Source organism: Mobula birostris, chromosome 4 (assembly GCF_030028105.1).
Source record: "Mobula birostris isolate sMobBir1 chromosome 4, sMobBir1.hap1, whole genome shotgun sequence".
In the NCBI taxonomy this organism is placed as follows: Eukaryota; Metazoa; Chordata; class Chondrichthyes; order Myliobatiformes; family Myliobatidae; genus Mobula; species Mobula birostris.
This window is the reverse complement of record NC_092373.1, coordinates 37,021,148-37,041,582: the sequence shown is the minus strand read 5'-3', so window position 1 is coordinate 37,041,582 and position 20,435 is coordinate 37,021,148. Positions and strand designations below refer to the sequence as shown.

General features: G+C 42.1%; 1 long non-coding RNA gene across 1 annotated transcript; it reads left to right on the top strand.

The window, feature by feature from the left end:
• The first annotated feature begins 2,597 nt into the window (after positions 1-2,597).
• On the top strand, positions 2,598-9,503 carry LOC140195888 (uncharacterized). Its single transcript, XR_011885563.1, has 4 exons — positions 2,598-2,761; positions 4,251-4,331; positions 5,592-5,697; positions 8,787-9,503. It is a non-coding gene; the product is annotated as an uncharacterized lncRNA (long non-coding RNA).
• Positions 9,504-20,435: the final 10,932 nt, after the last annotated feature.

Below are 20,435 nucleotides of genomic sequence, written 5' to 3'. Positions count from 1 at the left end.
ACCAGAAGACACAGCCTCAGAATAAAGGGATGTCCTTTTAGAATGAAGATAAGGAAGACTTTCTTTAGATAGAGAATGGTGAATCTGTGGAATTCTTTGCTGAAGGCAGCTGTGGAGGCCACATCTTTATCTATATTTAAAGCAGAGGTCGATAGATTCTTGACTGGTCAGGGCATGAAGGGATATGGGGAGAAGGCAGGGGATTGAGGTTGAGAGGAAAATTGGATCAGCCAATATAAAATGGTGGAGCAGACTTGATGGGCCAAATGGCCTAATTCTGCTCCTATAACTTATGGTCTTAAAGGGATAGGTGACAGGAAGGAGATCAGTGGGGTTGGATGAGTGGACAAGGAAGTCATAGAGAATGATCTGTATAGAAAGTGGGGAGTGTGTGAGTGTGCAGTAAAGCTTACCTTACTGGTTGGAATGATCTGCTGGATATGGATGTCACAATAGGGGTGTTGGGAATGGACCCAAATGCAAGACACAGATACTGAAGTACAAGGAACAGGACTTGATTAGAGTAGGGACATGACAGGATAGTACATAGACTTAGAGCCAGGACTTATACTTAGACAAGCCAGGACTCAACTTCTCCACACCAAGGTGGGACAGGACAGCAGAATGGCCAGACTTACTCCACAGAGGCAAAGACAAGACAAAACAAGACAAGACAGGTCCACCCCACAGGGCAACAACAGAATGGCCTGACTTACCCCATGGAGGCGAGGACACGACAAGACAGATCCCCCCCGCAGGGCAACGGCAGAATGGCTTGACTTACCCCACAGAGGCAAGGACAAGACAAGACAAACATCAAAGAACAGCAGACAGTTCCCTCTCTGCTTCAGGGTTGCTCCGAGTCACAGTTACAACCAGCAACCTCTGCTGGCTACAGAAACAGCCGGATCCCTACCTAGCTCAGAGTGGCTGGCAGCCATTCAGCTGGCCCAGGAAACAGCCAAATCCATACCACAACAACAGCTCCGACTACCGATAGTAAGGCTCCATGAAACGATGGTTCTCCAACATGGCCTAAAGATGGTAAGTGGCCACACTAGCCTTCCACCAGCAGGTTGCTCCCAGGGGATCTTGACAAGACAAACCAGCAGCCCACACTCAAGCCCAAGGCCACTTATATTCCAAGCCCCAAGGTGGGAATCATAGGCAACTGATTAACTCAAACAAAACAAGGGACACCTGGAAGACCCGGAATCCTAAGTCCACGGACCGGACCATGACAGTATTCCCCCCCCTTCTATGGGAGCCCCTGGGCGACCGAAGAGGCTCTCCAGGACTAAGGATGACTCGGGCGTATGGGGGGGAGGTTTCAACACTTGGGAATCCTGGATGGCGAGAGTTCACCTCCAGTGTCTGTGTCACTGGGTCCATGGTTGGCTGATACGTTCTGTCACACCCGGAATTGGGAACAGACCCAAATGCAAGACACACACACTGAAGTACAAGGAAAAGGTCTTGACTGGAGTAGGGACTTTACAGGATAGTACAGAGACAAAGAGCCGGAACCTATACTTAGACAAGCCGGGACTCAACTTCTCCACACCAAGGTGGGACAGGACCATCCGTCGGGTAACGGCAGAACGGCCAGACTTACCCAACAGAGGCAAAGACAAGACAAGATAGGTCCCCCCTGCAGGGCAATGGCAGAACAGCCTGACTTACCCCACGGAGGCAAGGACAAGACAAGAATTCGGAGAAGGAAGTCTGAGAATAGGAGCGGGAGTACAGAGGAAGCCATTTTTGAATTTTTCGGTTTTCTTTCCATCGGCGTTCAGAGAGGCCGGACTGCACAGGCGTGTGACGTCGGGCAGTGAAGCGCGGAAGATTTAGAAGGACAGAAATCCTGCTTCGGGTTTAATTCGGAGAAGGAAGTCTGAGAATCGGAGCGGGAGTGCAGAGGAAGCCACTTTTGAATTTTTCGGGTTTTTTTTCCATCGGCGTTCAGAGAGGCGGGACTGCGCAGGCGTGTGACATCGAGCAGTGAAGCGCAGAAGATTTAAAAGGAACAGAGCCCCATACAGTGGGCAGCATAGTTTGCGGGCGGCGGAGTGAGCCGGGAGCAGAGTGAAGGCTTAAGGGCTTCGGCTCAACGGGCTTAGGCAGAACTGGGCGAGGCGAAGAGGGTTTGGTATTCATTTTTTGTTGTTATATCAACTGTCCTGTTGTACATACTATTTATTACAAATTACTATTAATTGCACATTGCACATTTAGATGGAGAAGTAACAGAAGTATTTTTACTCCTCATGTATATGAAAGATGTAAGTAATAAAGTCAATTCAATTCAATTCAATTAGCCTATCCTCAGTCATCAGCGCCATCTCAGCAGCAGGTTGATGTGGGAGAAATTGAGTCAGTAGTTCAAGTGACAATTTAAGTGCTTGACAGTTTATGTGAGTACATGAGAGGGAGTGTATATGTGTGTCTGAAAGTCTGTCTTGATAAGACAGCAGCTTTACTACCAGTGTGCAAACTCTCTTTGATATTATCATGTGAGATCATGAGCTTTCGTGCAACATTGCTGCATGCTGCTGTGTCACTTATCCCTGGAGAAACCAACTCGAGGCATATTCTGCAGGAGTACCTAATGGAGCTCTGGCTGTTTACTGACCTCCACAGCATCCAAGAACACAGGAGCCATCTGGTCTCTGAAGCCTGGCCCAGCATGCAGTAAGGTGACAGATGATCCACCTCAAGTTTAACTCCTTTGATGCACCAGTTCACCAGAACCCTCAGTAAGGTAAGTGCGAGGTCATCCATGCTGAGCAGAAAAGAAAAGGTATGAGCTTACACGTTGAAGAAAATAAAATCATGAGTGAGTTAATGGTTCAAACACACATCCGTAAAAAGAAGTAGTGAGCTTTAAAAATTGTTTTAAAAACTAATCGTTTTCAGATCTGGAGTTCTGGACCAAACCTGGTGTACAGAATGACCATTACATAATACTGGACATAGGATGCAGAAGTCTCAGTAAAACACAGAGCAGGTTGTGCATAAGGTTAGTAGGGCCTTGAGGAATGAGAACATTTCTACATTTCTGGATGTAGAGGCCAGTAAGGTGAAAAATAAGGATCAAGGGAACTCTAAGGAGACCAAGGTATTCTTATATAGTCTTCAACCCAACAGCATAAACATTGATTTCAAGTAAGTTTCAATTCAGGTCACCCACACCCATTCTGTTCCTTGCTCTTTGCCTCTGATACATCCAGGTCCTCTTACACACCCCTTGCTTTCTCAGCACTACCCTCCTCACCAGCTCCTGGTACTGACGTTCTTCACCTTCCCCACCAGCCTATCAGTAACACCCTCTATCCCTTTGATAACCTGTCTCTTCTTCACTCCTCACTGCTTCCATCTGCCCAGCACCTGCTTTCACTCATCAGCTTCCTTTCTTATCTGATTCCATGATCTGCAGCCTCCATCCATCACCTCCCAGCTTCATTCACTATCTGTACCTTTCCCTCCTCATCTGGATCCATCTGTCAATCACTCTCTCACCTGGATCCACCTACTGAACATATTGCCAACTGCTCTCTCATCTTGTTACCTTCCCTATCTTCAACCATCTGCTTGCCTTAACAGGTTGTTTTTGCACATGAAAATCAGAAGTAGCTCATCCAGCAGGGAATTTGAAAATGTGGAAATTCACAGTGGCTATTAGTTCAAATAATGACTTAGAATATGAGGTTGATCATTTATTCCCAGCCACAAGGATTGATGGCTTGGTGGTAGGAGGCAGAGGTTGGTTTCGGGGGGGCTGGGGGGGGGGTTGGTGGGGAGAGGAGTGTGTGGAGGGCCCTGTTTTACAGATTGGAGGCTTGTGATGGGCCAAAACTGGATCCTCTGTTGCTTATCTGCTAAATGATTCGGACGAGGATATTAGTGGCATGGATAATAAGTTTGCAGATGAATAAACTCTTCCTGGGCTTCCAGCCAGGTACAGGTATCGATTTTAACCAATGTTTTGATGACAGACTCCGCCACCTTCATTTGGGGATGATGCCTTGGCACGTCTAATCTGGTGGTATATATACCCCCGTCGTCCGTCCCTCTTGATTGGTTAGACCTCAACCAATCAGGTCTCTGCTGTTCCACCTTGTTTACAATCGTATTCCAGTTCTTACTTAGAGCAAGACCTTTTGAATACTGGAATACATTGCTGACTGGGTAACCTTGCTACAATAATTTCCTTTGGGGTAAATAACGTTTTATCTTATATTATCTTATAGACTTCAGTGAAGAATGTCTAAGATTAGAACAAGATCAACCAGAAAATCAGGCAAAGGAACAGCAGATGGAATTTAACCTAGGTAAGTGTGACATGATCCATTTAGGGCAGTTCAACCAGGCAAGACATCTCCAGAGAATGGCAGGGACCTTTTGAAGTGTTGTTGAACATAGAGACCCCAGGGGTAGAAGTATATCGTTCCCTGAATATAGAAGGCATATGGCTTGCTTACTTTTCCTGAATATGGCATTGAGTACAAGAATTGGGACCTTATATTACAGTTGTATAAAGGACTCATTTATCCAGAGATAGATTACTGTGTGAATTTCTAGTCCCCACATTACAAGGACATGAATAAGCATGATCATATGTAGAAAATATTCATATGGATATTGTTTAGAATGGAGGGCTTGAGATATGGGGATAGGATTGATAAACTGGGACCACTGGAGCGAAGGAAGGTGATGCATAGATAGGGTCATTAGTCCCAGGGTAGTCATCTGTGTTGTCGGTGAAAGAGGATCTGAGAGGAAAGTTTATCACACGGAAGGTCATGGGTAAATGGAATAAGCTGCCAATGGAGTTGGTAGAGACAAGTACAATTATGATGCTTGAGAAAACATTTGGACAGGAATATGGATAGGAAACATTTAGAGCAGGGGTTTCCAACCCGGGGACCACGGACCACTCAGTTAATGGTGGGGGTCCATGGCATGAAAAAAAGGTTGGGAACTCTTGGTTTAAAGGGTTGTCCGCCAAACACAGGCAAATGGATCAATTTAGATAGGCATCTTGGTTTGTATGGACAGGAGTCTGTTGTGCTGTATAACTCTACGAATCTATGAATTGAGATTAAAGATGATGGATGGTGTTAGGTAACAAAATGTTCCCACTTGAAGGTGTAAGGGCTTTTAGAGTTGAAATGTTTACTCCTCTTTCTATATTTAATTATTTCTACTAATAATGAATATTCTAATAACTTTCTATCCTGCTAAAGTTTGAGCTCAGGCAGATCCTATGAAAACTTAAAGAAAGCAGGAATAAAATAATGCAAAGAGAAAGGCATTAGCGTCATCCGGCATTTAGATTCTGTATGCTGAGTGTAAAATCACTTATTTGTTTAGCTAAGGTAAAAAGAGTGTGATGTCAATATAATGCACCTCATTATATCAAGACCTCGGATATACTGTAGGTATTATCATGTGGTCCAAGATGAAAATTGCATAAATAAAAATAAAGCCTGCTAAATATATAAGTTTTTTATGCACATGCCAAAGTTAATCCCTGATAACATCATTATATTGACGTTGTACTGTGTATCATCTGCCCTTTATTCTTTAAGCACCCCAGTCTGGAAAAGCAGATAAAATGCCTGGAATTGCCTTGTCACCTAAGAAGATTCAAAGTACATTTATTATCGAAGTATGCATGCAGTATCCAACCCTGAGGTTTGTCTTCTTGAAAATATAAGAACTGAAAAGCTGCCTTATGTTTATCATCTATTATAAGTAATTCTTGCTTTGTTGGTTGAATTGCTGGATTTACTACTGAGGCACTATCATTAATTTTAATTTTTTTTATTATTTCCCAGAATTTGCATCCCCATTCTAAAAGCAATACTTTTTAGTGCAGTCGGCAAAACAGTCACAAGCCCCAAAACCTAGACCAACAAACAATCTGCCAGAGGAACTCTGCATTTAGAAACATAGAAAACCTACAGCACAATACAGGCCCTTTGGCCCGCAAAGTTGTGCTGAACATGTCCTTACCTTAGAAATTACTGGCTTACCTATAGCTCTCCATTTTTCTAAGCTCCATGTACCTATCCAAAAGTCTCTTAAAAGACCCTATCGTATCCGCCTCCACCACTGCTGCCGGCAGCTCATTCCACGCACTCACCACTCTCTGAGTAAAAAACTTACCCCTGACATCTCCTCTGTACCTACTCCCCAGCACCTTAAACCTGTGTCCTCTTGTGGCAACCATTTCAGCCCTGGGAAAAAGCCTCTGACTATCAACAATCAATGCCTCTCATCATCTTATACACCTCTATCAGGTCACCTCTCATCCTCCATTGCTCCAAGGAGAAAAGGCCGAGTTCACTTAACCTATTCTCATAAGGCATGCTCCCCAATCCAGGCAACATCCTTGTAAATCTCCTCTGCACCCTTTCTATGGTTTCCACATCCTTCCTGTAGTGAGGCGACCAGAACTGAGCACAATACTCCAAGTGGGGTCTGACCAGGGTCCTATATAGCTGCAACATTACCTCTCAGCTCCTAAATTCAGTTCCACGATTGATGAAGGCCAATGCACCGTATCGTATGCCTTCTTAACCACAGAGTCAGCCTGTGTAGCAGCTTTGAGCGTTCTATGGACTCGGACCCCAAGATCTCTCTGATCCTCCACACTGCCAAGAGTCTTACCATTAATACTATATTCTGCCATCATATTTGAATGCCATCATATTTAAGCAGCATCTCTAGGGGAAAGGAATTGTCAACATTTCAGGGCAAAACCTGCAGAGCTCCAAAACCCTAATCCATAAGGGAGATATAAAAATATGTTTCTTCAACCATTATTCTAAAATGTAACTCAGTTAAGGAGGCCTATATAGAATGGGTACAGAAATTAAGATCCACTATTGGAGCAACTGTTTCCTTCAAGCTGGACTCTACATAGATCGCGTCAAAGTCACTTGCTCACTTACTCTTCCAAAATCAGTATGTATTTAAACTGCTCCGTTGGGCTGCTGACCCAGTGGAACCAATTTCTTCCTGCTTGTTCTATTTTATTCTCAAAACCAAGAATATATTTTAGATTTTTCATTAACTTTCTTCATTCCATGTATACAGATGGAATATAGTGTCGTGAAGTGTATACTCATGCACTTTGGTAGAAGAAATGCAACAGCTGTCTATTTTCTAAATGGAAAGAAAGTACAAAAAAACCTGAGGTGCAAAGGGACTTGTGAGTCCTTGTGCAGGATTCCCTAAAGACTGATTTACAGGTTGATTCCGTTGTAAAGAGGCAAACGCAACGTTAGCATTCATTTCAAGAGGACTAGAACGTAAAAGCAAGGATGTAATGTTGAAACTTTATAAAGCATCTGGTGAGGCCTCACTTGGAGCAATATGCACAGGTTTGGGCCCCTTATCTTACAAAGTAGAAAGGATGTGCTAAAACTGGAGGGTAAGTTCAAAGGAGGTTCAAGAAAATGATTTAAGGGATTGAATAGCTTGTCGTATGAAGATTGTTTAATGGCTCTGGGCCTGTATTCACAGTATTTCAGAAGAATGAGGGGTGACCTCATTGAAACTTCGCAAATGGTGAAAGGCCTTGAAAGAGTGGATGTGGAGAGGATGTTTCCGATGGTCAGAAAGTCTAAGACCAGAGGACACAACATTAGAATGGAGGGGTGTCCTTTTAGAATGGAGATGAGGAGGAATTTCTTTAGCCAGGGAGTGGTGAATCTGTGGAATTCTTTGTCACAGGCAGCTAAGGAGGGCAAGTCTTCATGTATATTTAAGGCAGAGGCTGATAGATTCTTCATTGGTCAGAGCATGAAAGGATATGGGGAGAAGCCAGGAGACTGGGGCTGAAAGGAAAATTGGATCAGCCATGATGAAATGGTGGAGCAGATTGGATGGACCAAATGGCTTAATTCTCCTCCTATACCTTATGGTCTCATGAAATTAAGAGCCAAAGGGATGTTCTATCACATAGATGGTAATGCACATATCATGAATATCACTTACTTTCACTGAGTAATCTAAAAAGCTAATTCATTAAAGCCTCCGTACATGTAAACACGATTAAAGTTACAGGAGTGGGATTTAAAGAACACCTTTGTGATTCGTCATGAACAATAAGCCTGATAAATTTAATTAGTTCTTCTTTAGTTTGTTAGCAGTTTAGGGTGTTAGTGGTTATGGGGAGAAGGCGGGAGAATGGAGTTGAGAGGCATAGTAAATCAGCCATGATGGAATGGCGGGATGTATTTGATGGGCCATGATCTAATTCTGCTCCTATGCCCTTTGGTCTTTTGCTTTTCTGATTATGTGTTGAGCTGAACATTGGAATACAGCCCATACTTTCACTTTGCCTCGGTACCTCCCCCAGTATACATAAAACTGCCTATGGGAGAGTCTCTTAAGTCATGCACCAAACCAGAAATTTAATAGAATGACACTGACTTTGTGCTTGTATTCCATCATTTACTTATTTGGTCAATGAAAAGCCTCCTTCTTCATACAAGATATATTGTTTTGCACTTCTTCATTTAAAATTAATTTTCCACATGTCTCTCCGTTCTATCTTCCTAAACCCTTTTATATTCTCTATGCTCTTTACTGCATTTCAAAGTTTTGTTTCATTTTCAAACATTGAAATAATAATCTGCATTCCAAAGTTCAGATCAACCAATGGTAAACTAATTAAATTTATTTGGTTTCGTGTGTGACTTAAGTGACTCTCTGTTATGCAGCTTATTAATATTTACCAAAGCTTTATTGAATATTGTTTTCTATTTTCTCAGTAAAAAAAGATCTTGTTTCCTGAAGAAAAGGCCATTCACACTCCCAAGAAAGACTGGAGGAATTTATATCGTTATTTATGATTATGAAGACACGTAGTCCTCTTTTATTGTCATTTATTAATGCATGCATTAAGAAATTATACATTATTTCCTCCGGTGTGATGTCACAAAACACAGGACAAACCAAGACTGAAAAAACTGACAAAACCACATAATTATAACATAGTTACAAACAGTGTAACGATACCATAACTTGATGAAGAAGTCCATGAGCTCAGTAAAGTTCAAAGTTTCTCAAATGTCCCACATCTCACGCAGATGGGAAAAGGAAGAAAAACTCTCCCTGCCATGCCGACCACAATCCGACTCTGAGTCATCCGAAAACTTCGAGCTCTGATCAGCTCCCCGACACCGAGTACTGAGCGCCATCTCTGTCCGAATGATTTGACCTCCTTCTCGGTCGCCAAAAGCAGGCAAGGCTGGGGATTTTGAGGCCTACCCTCCGAAAGATTCCCAACCACACAGTAACGACAGCAGCGAACGAGCGTTTCAGAAATTTCTCCAGATGTTCCTCTGTGCTTTCATGTCCATTCTCCATCAAATCAGAATTGTCCACGGCCCCTACTTAACAGATACGATAACAACAGGAATTCTGCAGATGCTGGAAATTCAAGCAACACACATCAAAGTTGCTGGTGAACTGTGAACTAGTCCTGACGAAGGGTCTCGGCTTGAAACGTCGACTGTACCTCATCCTAGAGTTGCTGCCTGGCCTGCTGTGTTCACCAGCAACTTCGATGTGTGTTGCTTAACAGATACGATATCATTTTTCACCGGAGGACTATGCACACGCGGGCACGTCGCCATCTTCTCCTCCCGCTTTACAGTTAAAAATCTAATATTGTTACCTCAGTGCAAGGGTTTGTAATAGGAAGCAAGTAACCTCTTTTACTGGCAAATATCAGGTATCAGCAAAACTAAAACAAAAGCATAGTAAGGCATGGAGAAGAGCAGAGACCAGTGATTAACATCTCATGCAACTGCAATTCCCCCTCGTCACCTTCAAACTTCTCAGAAAAGGTATTCCTCCTCCTGTTGAATTTCTTTGGCACAAATAAAGAAAGCAAGTGGTTGTCTGGTTCAATGAAGAGTCATCCTAAACCTTACCTTGAAACATTGACTGTTTTTCCTTCCACAGATGCTGCCTGACATGCTGGGTTTTCCAGCACACTGATTTTGTTTCTTAGCAACCACAGGTTAGCTTTCAGCTGAAAAACCATGTTCATTTTCAGGCACCGCAATCTTGGAAAGAAACCAAAGGTACTGTGAAGATTTTTTAAAAGATTAATTCATTTTCCAATATCTGGGCATCACGAGTTCCACTCTATTTGTCGTTCAGATGTTGTTAGTAAGCAGCTTTTCGGAATGGCTTAAGTCTTTTACGTAAAGATATCTCCACAATGCTATTGGATGAGTTGTTCCAAGACTTATACCCTACAGTAGTAAAGGATTGGTGAAATATTACCATACTAGATTTGTGTGCACTTGGGGGAAAAAGACAGGTTGTGACATTCCCATGTGCCTGCTGCCCTTGGTGGTAGATGTCATTGTTAAGATTTGTGACCTATGATTTAACAGAAAAGTAAAATGCTGAGAGAATTTAGGAAAACTAAGTTAATTTTACACTGAATGAAGAAAGGAAATGAGAAGCCTAAATGGTATTCTAGGTTTTGAGAGGTTTCACAAAACAGAACAAGCAGGGAGAAAACAACTCTTTTGACAATAGATGCAACAAAAATAGGGAGCATGGTAGCGTTCTGAGTAGCACAAAGCTTTACAGTATCAGTGACCTAGGTTCAATTCCCGCTGCTGCCTATAAGGAGTTTGTATGTTCTCCCCGTGACAGTGGGGTGGGTTTTTTCCGGGTGCTCCGGTTTCCTCCCACATTCCAAAGACGTAGTCGTTGGTAGGTTAACTGGTCATTGCCAATTATCCCCTGATTAGGCTCGGATTAAATTGAGGAATTGCTGGGCAGTGTGGCTCAAAGATCCAGATGGCTTACTCCGTGCTGTATATCAAGAAATAAATGAGATTTTGACATAATCTCTGTGGATTTCTACTTGATTAGTGAACCTTAATCTTCTTACCCATTCCACACAGCTTAGGATAAATTTTGAAGACAGATATTTTTCTTTCTTCTTGTGAGATATATGTTTGGTGACTGGGGCCTTATGGCTGGTTTTAGTGACCACAATTTAAGGAATTATTCAGAATGAGGATACAAATTACGGGAAATAAAAAAAAAACTTCACTATCAACAATGGTGGTGTCTGATCTGAGCTGTAAGTCTAGTTACTCATCAAAGAATTATCAAGAAGTTATTATCTCAGACAATAGCAACTGGTGGCATGATAACTCGCACATCTACACATTACAACTCAAAGTCTAGCTAGTAATGGTGGCGTCAGAGCTGTAAATCCAGTTATTTACTAAAGAATTATCAAGAATTTATGATCTCAAACTGTAGCACTTAGTAGCGTGCCAACTCACACATCTCCACGTTACAACTCAAAGCATTGCCACTGCTTTCTCCAGCCAACCTTTAAGAATATAGTGCAAATCTATTTACTTTAATTCAACAGCTAAGCATTTAACTAGGACTAAATATAGTCAGCGAAAAAATTTTTAATACAAGATGATATGTTTTTTTGTTTGTATTATTTTCATTCTGATTTGTTTAAGTAATGAAATAATCTACCTGCACTATAATTTTAGTTCCACAGTAAACAGCTTAAATTAATGGTTGGGGAAGGAGCAAATTGTTGTATATGGCAGGAATTACGCATCAATTTTCCTTCAGTTCCTTTAAAACATTTAGCATGACCTTCAGCTGGTTAAAGTGTAGCATAAATGCAAGCCTTTTCCTTCCTTTTTTAGCTTAAGTAACAACCCTGCGTTATGTAACTCTTGGAGCTCACGGAGTGAAGCAAAGTGAAGTGCAAAAGAGAAAAAAATTTGAAGATTTTAAAAGCACAATGAGTGTTAGGGCACTTTATCTGAATGCCCGTAGTATTTGAAACAAGGTCAGTGAACTTATGGCACAAATCAGTACAAGCAGGTATGATTTAGTGGCTATTACAGAAACATGGTTGCAGGGTATCCAAGGATATTAGGTAATATGGAAGGATAGGCAGAAAGATTAGAGAGGTGAGGTAGCGCTCTTAATTAAAGCTGAAATCAGGGTGATAGTGAGAGACAGTATAAGGTCTAAGGAGCAGAATGTTGAATCCACCTGGGTAGAGATTAGGAATAGTAAAGGGAAAAAATTACTGGTGGGAGTTGTCTATCGGCCACTAATTAATAACATTACAGTGGCACAGGCAATAAACAGAGAACTATCTGAGGCATGTAAGAATGGAACAGTAGTTATCATGGGGGACTTTAACTTGCACATAGATTGGGTGAATCACGTTGGTCGAGGCAGTCTTGAGGAGGACATCATAGAATGCATACATGATGGCTTTCTTGAACAACATGTTACTGAACCTACAAGGGAACTTGCTATCTTAGATCTGGTCCTGTGCAATGAGACTGGTAAAGTTAGGGATCCTCTTGGAAAGAGTGATCACATTTCTCATACAAATGGAGGGTGCAATAGTTCAATCAAAAACCAGTGTGCTATGCCTAAACAATAGAGACCTCAATGGGTTGAGGGAGGATTTGGCTAGTGTGGACTGGGAACACAGGCTATATGTTGGACGGTTTGGGAAAAGTGGAAGACTTTCAAAGAGATTTTTCACAGTGCTCAATGAAAATATATTCCAGTAAAGGCACGGACAGCAAGAGTGGGGAGAGCCATGGATAACTAGGGAAATAAAAGAAAGCATCAAACTAAAAGCTTGTGGACAAAGTCGCCAAGAGTAGTGGGGAATTGGAAGATTGGGAAAACTTTAAAAAGCAGCAAAAAACCACTAAGCAAACAATAAAGAAAGGGAAGATAGATTAAGAAAATAAACTAGCACAGACTATAAAGAACAGATAGTAAAAGTTTTTCTATAATTATATAAAGCAGAAAAGGGTAGCTAAAGTGAACATAGGCCCTTGCAGGACAAGAAGGGGGAATTGGTATTGGGTAATGAGGAAATGGCCGAAGGTTTGAATGACTATTTTGTATCAGTTTTCGTGGTGGAGGACACACTTAACAATGGGAGGTGAGGACCTGGATACAATAGCTATCACTAAAGAGGTAGTGCTGAGCAAACCTGTGATCTTGAAGACAGATAAGCACCTTAGTCCTGATGGAATGCATGCCAGGGTACTGAAAGAAATGGCAAAAGTTATAGTCAAGGCTTTGGTGATAATTTACCAAAATTCTCTGGATTCTGGGCAGGTCCCGGCAGATTGGGAGACAACGAATGTCACGCCATTGTTCAAAAAAGGATGTAGGCAAAAGGCAGGTAACTATAGGTCAGTTAGTTTAACATCTGCAGTTGGGAAAATGCTTGAAGCTATCATTGGAGAAGAAATAGTGAGGCATCTGGAAAGAAATGGATCCATCAAGGTGACATTGCATGGATTCAGCAAAGCCAGGTCCTGTTTGATAAACTTACTAGAGTTCTTTGAGGATATCACAAGCACAGTGGATAGAAGGGAACAGATGGACTTCATTTACTTGGATTTCCAGAAGACGTTCGATAAGGTGTCGCATAAAAGACTTATCCTTGAGGTAAGGATGAATAGAGTTGGGGGTGATATATTAACATGGATAGAGGATTAATTAACTAATAGAAAGCAGAGAGTTGGGATACATGGGTGTTACTCTGGGTGGCAATCAGTGGTGAGTGGTGTGCCACAGAGGTCGGTGCTGGGCCCGCAACTGTTCAAGATATACATTAATGATCTGGAAGAGGGGACTCAATGTAGTGTATCTAAGTTTGCTGATCACACTAAATAGAGTGGAAAAGCAATTGTGTGGAAGATACAGAGAGTCTGGAGAGAGATATAGATAGGTGAGTGGAGCAAGAGTCTGACAGATGGAGTACAATGTTGGTAAATGCCAGGTCATCCACTTTGGAAGGAGAAATGAAAGAGCAGATTATTACTTAAATGGTGAAAAATTGCAGCATGCTGCTGTGCAGTGGGACTTGGGAGTGCTTGTGCATGAATCACTAAAGGTTGGTTTGCAGGTGCAGTAGACTATCAAAAAGGCAAACGGAATGTTGGTCTTCATTGCTAGATGGTTTGAATTTAAGGGCAGGGAGGTTATGCTGCAACTGTACTGGGTACTGGTGAAGCCACACCTGGAGTACTGTGTGCAGTTCTGATCTCCTTACTTGAGGAAGGATATACTGGCTTTGGAGACAGTGCAGAGGAGATTCACCAGGTTGATTCCAGAGATGAGGGGGTTAGACTCTGAGGAGAGATTGATTGGCCTGGGACTGTACTCACTGGAATTCAGAAGAATGAAAGGAGACCTTATGGAAACATAAAAAACTATGAAAGGGATAGCTGCGATTGAGTCAGGAAAGTTGTTTCCACTGGTAAGTGAGACTAGAACTAGGGGACATAGCTTCAAGATTTGGGGGAGTAGATTTAGGAGGAGATGAGAAGGAACTGCTTTTCCTAGAGAGTGTTGAATCTGTGGAATTTTCTGCCCAATGAAGCAGTGGAGGCTACCTCAGTAAATATATTTAAGACAAGATTGGATAAAGTTTTGCATAGTAGGGGAATTAAGGGTTATGTGGAAAAGGCAGGTAGGTGGAGATGAACCTATGGCCAAATCAGTCATGATCTTATTGAATGGCAGGGCAGGCTTGACGGGCCAGATGACCTACTCCTGCTCCTATTTCTTATGTTCTTATGTCCTTACATGTCATGGTAGTGTAGTTATTACAGCCTCGGGTGTTGGAGTTCAGAGTTCAATCCTGGTGTTGTGCATAAGCAATTTGTACATTCAGCCCATGACTGTGAACACCTCTGGGTGCTCCGTTGTCTCCCACAGTCCAAAGGCATATCAGTTAGTAGGTTAAATTGGTGGGATGCTAAGCAGAGAGGCTTGTTGGGCTGAAGATTCTATTCTGCATTGTATCTCTAAATAAAAATAAAAATTTCCAGCATCTACAGAGTCTCTCGTGTTTATGAAACTCCAAGGATCTCCTCTGCTTTACCAGATCTATTCCTTTCTGGTCCAACACGGTTTACCTCACATTCATTGATATTAAAATCAATCTATTACAGATTTGTCCACATTGTTTTGCTGCCACGTATCTCAGTTTACACAAGCTAGTATGATGTCATCATCAGCAGCCTTGAAGCTATGACACTGTTGTTATTGAACGCAGCGAATAGTGAAGGAACACAAGAAGCTGCAGGGAGTTATGGACACGGCTCAGCTCATCTGGATGGATGGCATGCAAGACAAAGTTTCGTACCTCAGTGCCTGTGACAATAATAAACTAATTGATCAATTGATCAATTTATCCGCGTGCGATCCTGGTGGGAGACCAGATCATTGAGAAGTACAATGAGATTGAGTTGCTGAACTAAGTGCCAGAGTTCTGGACCATGGAGCCAGAGGCACACAAATGAGCCTCACAGTGAGTTCAATTAATTAAATAAATGTAGAATTTAAAACAAAAATCCTCAGTAAATGTACTAGTTTATGTTAAAACCCCATCAAGTTCATTAATGCTCAATTATGACTCTAGATGTGCCTGAATTGTAGTCTCCTCAGTTCAAAGGCTATCAGGGAATAATAATCAAGTCTGCCAATGCTAGCGATATCCATGGCTCATTACCTGGAGATGAGGTGAAGCCAGTCTATAGATGTGTGGTGGAGAGTTTATTGACTGGCTGCATCACAGACTGGTATGGAAACACCAATGCACTTGAATGGAAAATCCTAAAAAAAAAGTAGTGGATATGACCCAGTCCATCACAGTAAAGCCCCTCCGCCACTAAAGAATGCATCTACAGGAAATGTTGTTGCAGGAAAGCAGCATCCAACATCAGAGACCTCCACCACCCAGGACACGCTGGCTTCTCACTGCTGCTATCAGGAAGAAGGTACAGGAGCCTCAGGACTCGCATCACCAGGTTCAGGAACAGGTATTACCCCTCAACCATCAGGCTCTTGAACCAAAGTGATAACTTCACTCAATTTCACTTCTTCATCATTAAGATGTTCCCACAGCCTATGGACTCAAGGGCTCTTCATCGTATGTTCTCAACATTTATCACTTATTTATTTCTTATTATTATTTCTTTCTATTTGTATTTGCACAGTTTGTTGTCTTTTGCACACTGGTTGAATCCCAAGTTGTTGCAGTCTTTCACTGATTCTATTATGGTTATTAATTTATTATGGATTCATTGCGTATGTCTGCAAGAAAATGAATGTCAGCATTTTATAAGTTGACATATATGTACTTTGATAATAAATTTATTTTGAACTTTGAACCTTGAGATTGTTGCGGTTCAGGGTCTAAAATGCTAACAAAGTCTCAGACGACCAAGGACACTGCTGCTAGCGTAACTTACACAGAGCACCACACGGTGCTGTGGTCTCCTCTGGCACTGTGATGTGGTCTTTGCTGAGGGGGCTAAGTGACCGAATGTGTGCATGCAATGCCTCTGCAGTTCACACAGGGAACGGAGTGGCAGTTTATGCCCAGTGTTCTTAAGGATTTCTTTGTTTCTGTCTTTAAAATGAATAGATTATTTGAAATCTGCATAGATGGGAAGTCAAAGTCAAGTCAAGTCAAGTCAAGTTTATTTATAAAGCACATTTAAAAACAACCCATGTTAACCAAAGTGCTGTACAAACCATAACAGGTAGCTAAAATCACAAATACAAGAAACACAGATATAAACAACAAGGTACACAGCTCAAACATCAAAGTTGCTGGTGAACGCAGCAGGCCAGGCAGCATCTCTAGGAAGAGGTACAGTCGACGTCTCGGCCTGAAGTGTCGACTGTACCTCTTCCTAGAGATGCTGCCTGGCCTGCTACGTTCACCAGCAACTTTGATGTGTGTTGCTTGAATTTCCAGCATCAGCAGAATTCCTGCTGTTTAAGGCACACAGCTTATAGGCACAAAATAAACAACACACGAGCCTAGGCACAAGCCAAAAGTCAGCTACATCAGGAAGATTCAAACGCTAGTGAATAAAGGTAAGTTTTGAGCCTGGACTTAAAAGGGTCAATGGAGGGGACAGATCTGAAACGGAGGGGAATGCTGTTCCACAGTCTAGGGGCTACAACAGCAAAGGCGCGGTCACCCCTGAACTTAAATTTAGATTGTGGGACAGCCAGGAGACCCAAGTCAGCTGACCTGAGGGACCTGGAAGTAGAATAAGGGGTTAGGAGGTCTGTGATATAGGAGGGGCCCAGCCCATTTAGGGCTTTATAAACAAACAGGAGAACCTTAAAATCAATTCTAAACCTTATTAGTAGCTAGTGGAGAGAGGCCAAGATAGAAGTAATATGGTCCCTCTTCCGGGCACCTGTCAGGAGCCTGGCTGTGGCGTTCTGGACCAGTTACAGGAGGGATAGGGATGACTGACTAATCCCAGTATACAGGGAATTGGAGTAGTCCAAGCGGGAGGATATAAGGGTGTGGATGACTTTCTCGAGATCTTTGAAAGAGAGAAACGACTTGATTTTTGGCAATAGTACGAAGCTGGAAAAACTGGCGTTTACAACTGCATTAACTTGCTTGTCAAACTTAAAGGCAGAATCAAGTATCACACCAAGGTTTTTGAGATGGGGTTTGACAAGGGTGAACAGGTTACCAAGACTGTTGATAATCACTTTGATGGAGTCAGGGGGGCCAAATAGGACAACTTCAGACTTGCCTTCATTCAGCTGTAGGAAGTTTTGTGCCATCCAACACTTTATGTCCTCAAGGCAGTTCATGAGGCTGACTAGATTTCACTGGTCATTTGGTTTCAAGGGGAGATAAAGCTGCGTGTCCTCAGCATAACAATGGAAGGAAATGTCATGTTTTTGAATGATCTGGCCGAGGGGAAGCATATATATAGAAAAAAGAATGGGAACGAGGATGGAACCTTGTGGGACCCTGCAGGAGAAACTAGCTGGAGAAGAAGGAAATTTGCCTATGTTCTATTTTTGAGGTAGGATGTGAACCAGCTCAAGACAGTGCCATCAACACCAACCCCGTACTGGAGACGGTCTATTAAAATGGCATGATCCACAGTATCAAATGCTGTACTAAGGTCAAGAAGAATTAGGATGGCAGAGCCACCTGAGTCGGTAGAGAGGAGGAGATCATTGTACGCTTTCGGGAAGGAACTTACATTTTCGGGAAGGAACTATATCTTATTTTTTTAAAGCTTAATTATATCTTAGCATTCTTAAACTGCCCTTATACTTTATGACACTGAATAGAGTCATATAGATTTATATGCTTGATTACAGTTGTTTACTTAATGAGTGAACACTTCATTTGTAGCTGCTGGCTACAAGAAAACTGATTTTATTATTTTAGTGAGGAGAAAATGTAGTCTTTTGGGCAATTTTGCTTCCATTGCTAAAATCAAATGCATTGGTATTATAGTGGAGTAAAGGGAATTAGAGAGGCATGAGAGAGGAGCAGGCCACAGTTGATTTTAAGGGGACACTAGCAGGGATGATGGTAAAGAAGCAATAACTGCAACTTCTGGGAGTAACTCAGAAAGTGCAGGATAGGTTCATCCCAAGGAAGAAGGATTCTAAGGGGAGGATGAGGCAACATGGCTGACGAGGAAAGTCAATAACAACACATAAACAAAAGAGAGGATGTACAAAATAGCAAAATTCAGTCAAAAGCCAGAAGATTCTGAAGCTTTTAAAACAAACAGATGGCAACTAACAAAGCAACATGGTGAGGAAAGATGACATATAGAGGTAATGTAAAAGAGGATAGTGAAATCTTTTTCAGAAATATCAAGGATGTGGAAACTATAGAAAGGGCGCAGTGGAGATTTACAAGGATGTTGTCTGGATTGGTAAGCATGCCTTATGGGAATAGGTTGAGTGAACTTGGTCTTTTCTCCTTGGAGTGGCAGAGGATGAGAGGTGACCTGATAGAGATGTATAAGATGATGAGAGGCATTGATCATGTGAATGGTCAGAGGCTTTTTCCCAGGGCTGAAATGGCTAACATGAGAGGGCATAGTTTTAATGTGCTCGGAAGTAGATACAGAGGAGATGTCAGGAGTAAGTTTTTTTACATGGTGTGTGTGTGGAATGGGCTGCCAGCAATGGTGGTGGAGGTGGATACGATAGGGTCTTTTAAGAGACTCCAAGATAGGTACATGGATCTTAAAAAATAGAGGGCTATGGTTAACCCTAGGTAATTTCTAAGGTAAGTACATGTTCGGCACAGCATTATGGGCTGAGGGGTTTGTATTGTGCTGTAGGTTTTCTATGTTTCTATGAGTAAAAGTGTGGCAACAGTGGATGTCATACCATTGAAAATGATGCTGGAGAGATAGTAATGGGGACAAAGAAATGGCGGATGAACTGAATAAGTATTTTGCATCAGTCTTTACTGTAGAAGACAATAACAGTGTGCCCCACATTCAAGAGTGTCAGGGGCAAAAGTGAAAGCAGTCACTATTACTAAGGAGAAGCTGCTTGTGAAGCTGAAAGGGCTGAAGGTAGATAATTACTTGGATCAGATAGACTACACTCCAGGGTTCTGAAAAAGGTAGCGCAAGAGATTGTGGAAGCATTTGTAGTGATCTTTCAAGAATCACTAGTTTCTGGAATGGTACCAGAGGACTGGAAATTGGCAAATGTCACTCCACTCTTTCAGAAGACAGTGACGTGAAAGTCAGGAAACTATAGACTTGTTAGTCAGTGGTAAGGTGTGAGAGTATATTATTAAGGGGGAGGTTTTGGGGTATTTGCTAGCACATGATAAAATATGCCAAAATCAGCATAGTTTCCCTAAAAGGAAACATTGCCTTTCAAATATGTTGGAATTTGAGGAAATTATATGCAACATAGACAAAGGAATGTCAGAGGATGTTGTTTACTTGGATTTTCAGAAGGTCTTTGCAAGGTGCTGCACATGAGGCTGGTGAACAAGATAAAAGTCCATGGCATTACAGGAAAGATACTAACATGGACCGAAGATTGGCTGGCTGATACGAGGCAAAAACTGGGAATAAAGGAAGCCTTTTTTGGTTGGCTGCTGGTAATTAGTGTTCCGCGGGTGCTGGAGTTGGTTCTGCTACCTTTCACATGATCTGTTAATAATCTGGGCGATTGACTTGATGGCTGTGACCAAGTTTCCAGATGATAGAAAGATAGGTGGAGGGTCAAGCAGTTTTGAGGAAGCAGGGTGTCTGCAAAGGACTTGGACAGGTTAGGAGAATGGGTAAAGGAGTGGCAGATGGAATGCCATTTAGGAAAGTGTATTGTCATGCACTTTGGTAGAAGAAATGAAAGGATTGACTATTCAGGAATACAGGAAGGGGAGGTGCAGTTTTGGGCCCCATGCCTAAGAAAGAATGCGCTGGCTTTGGAGAGGGTCTGAACAAGGTTCACAAGAATATTTCTGTGAATGAAAGGGTTAATGTATGAGGAGTGCTTGATGGCTCTAGGCCTGTATTCACTGGAGTTTAGAATAATGATGGGGG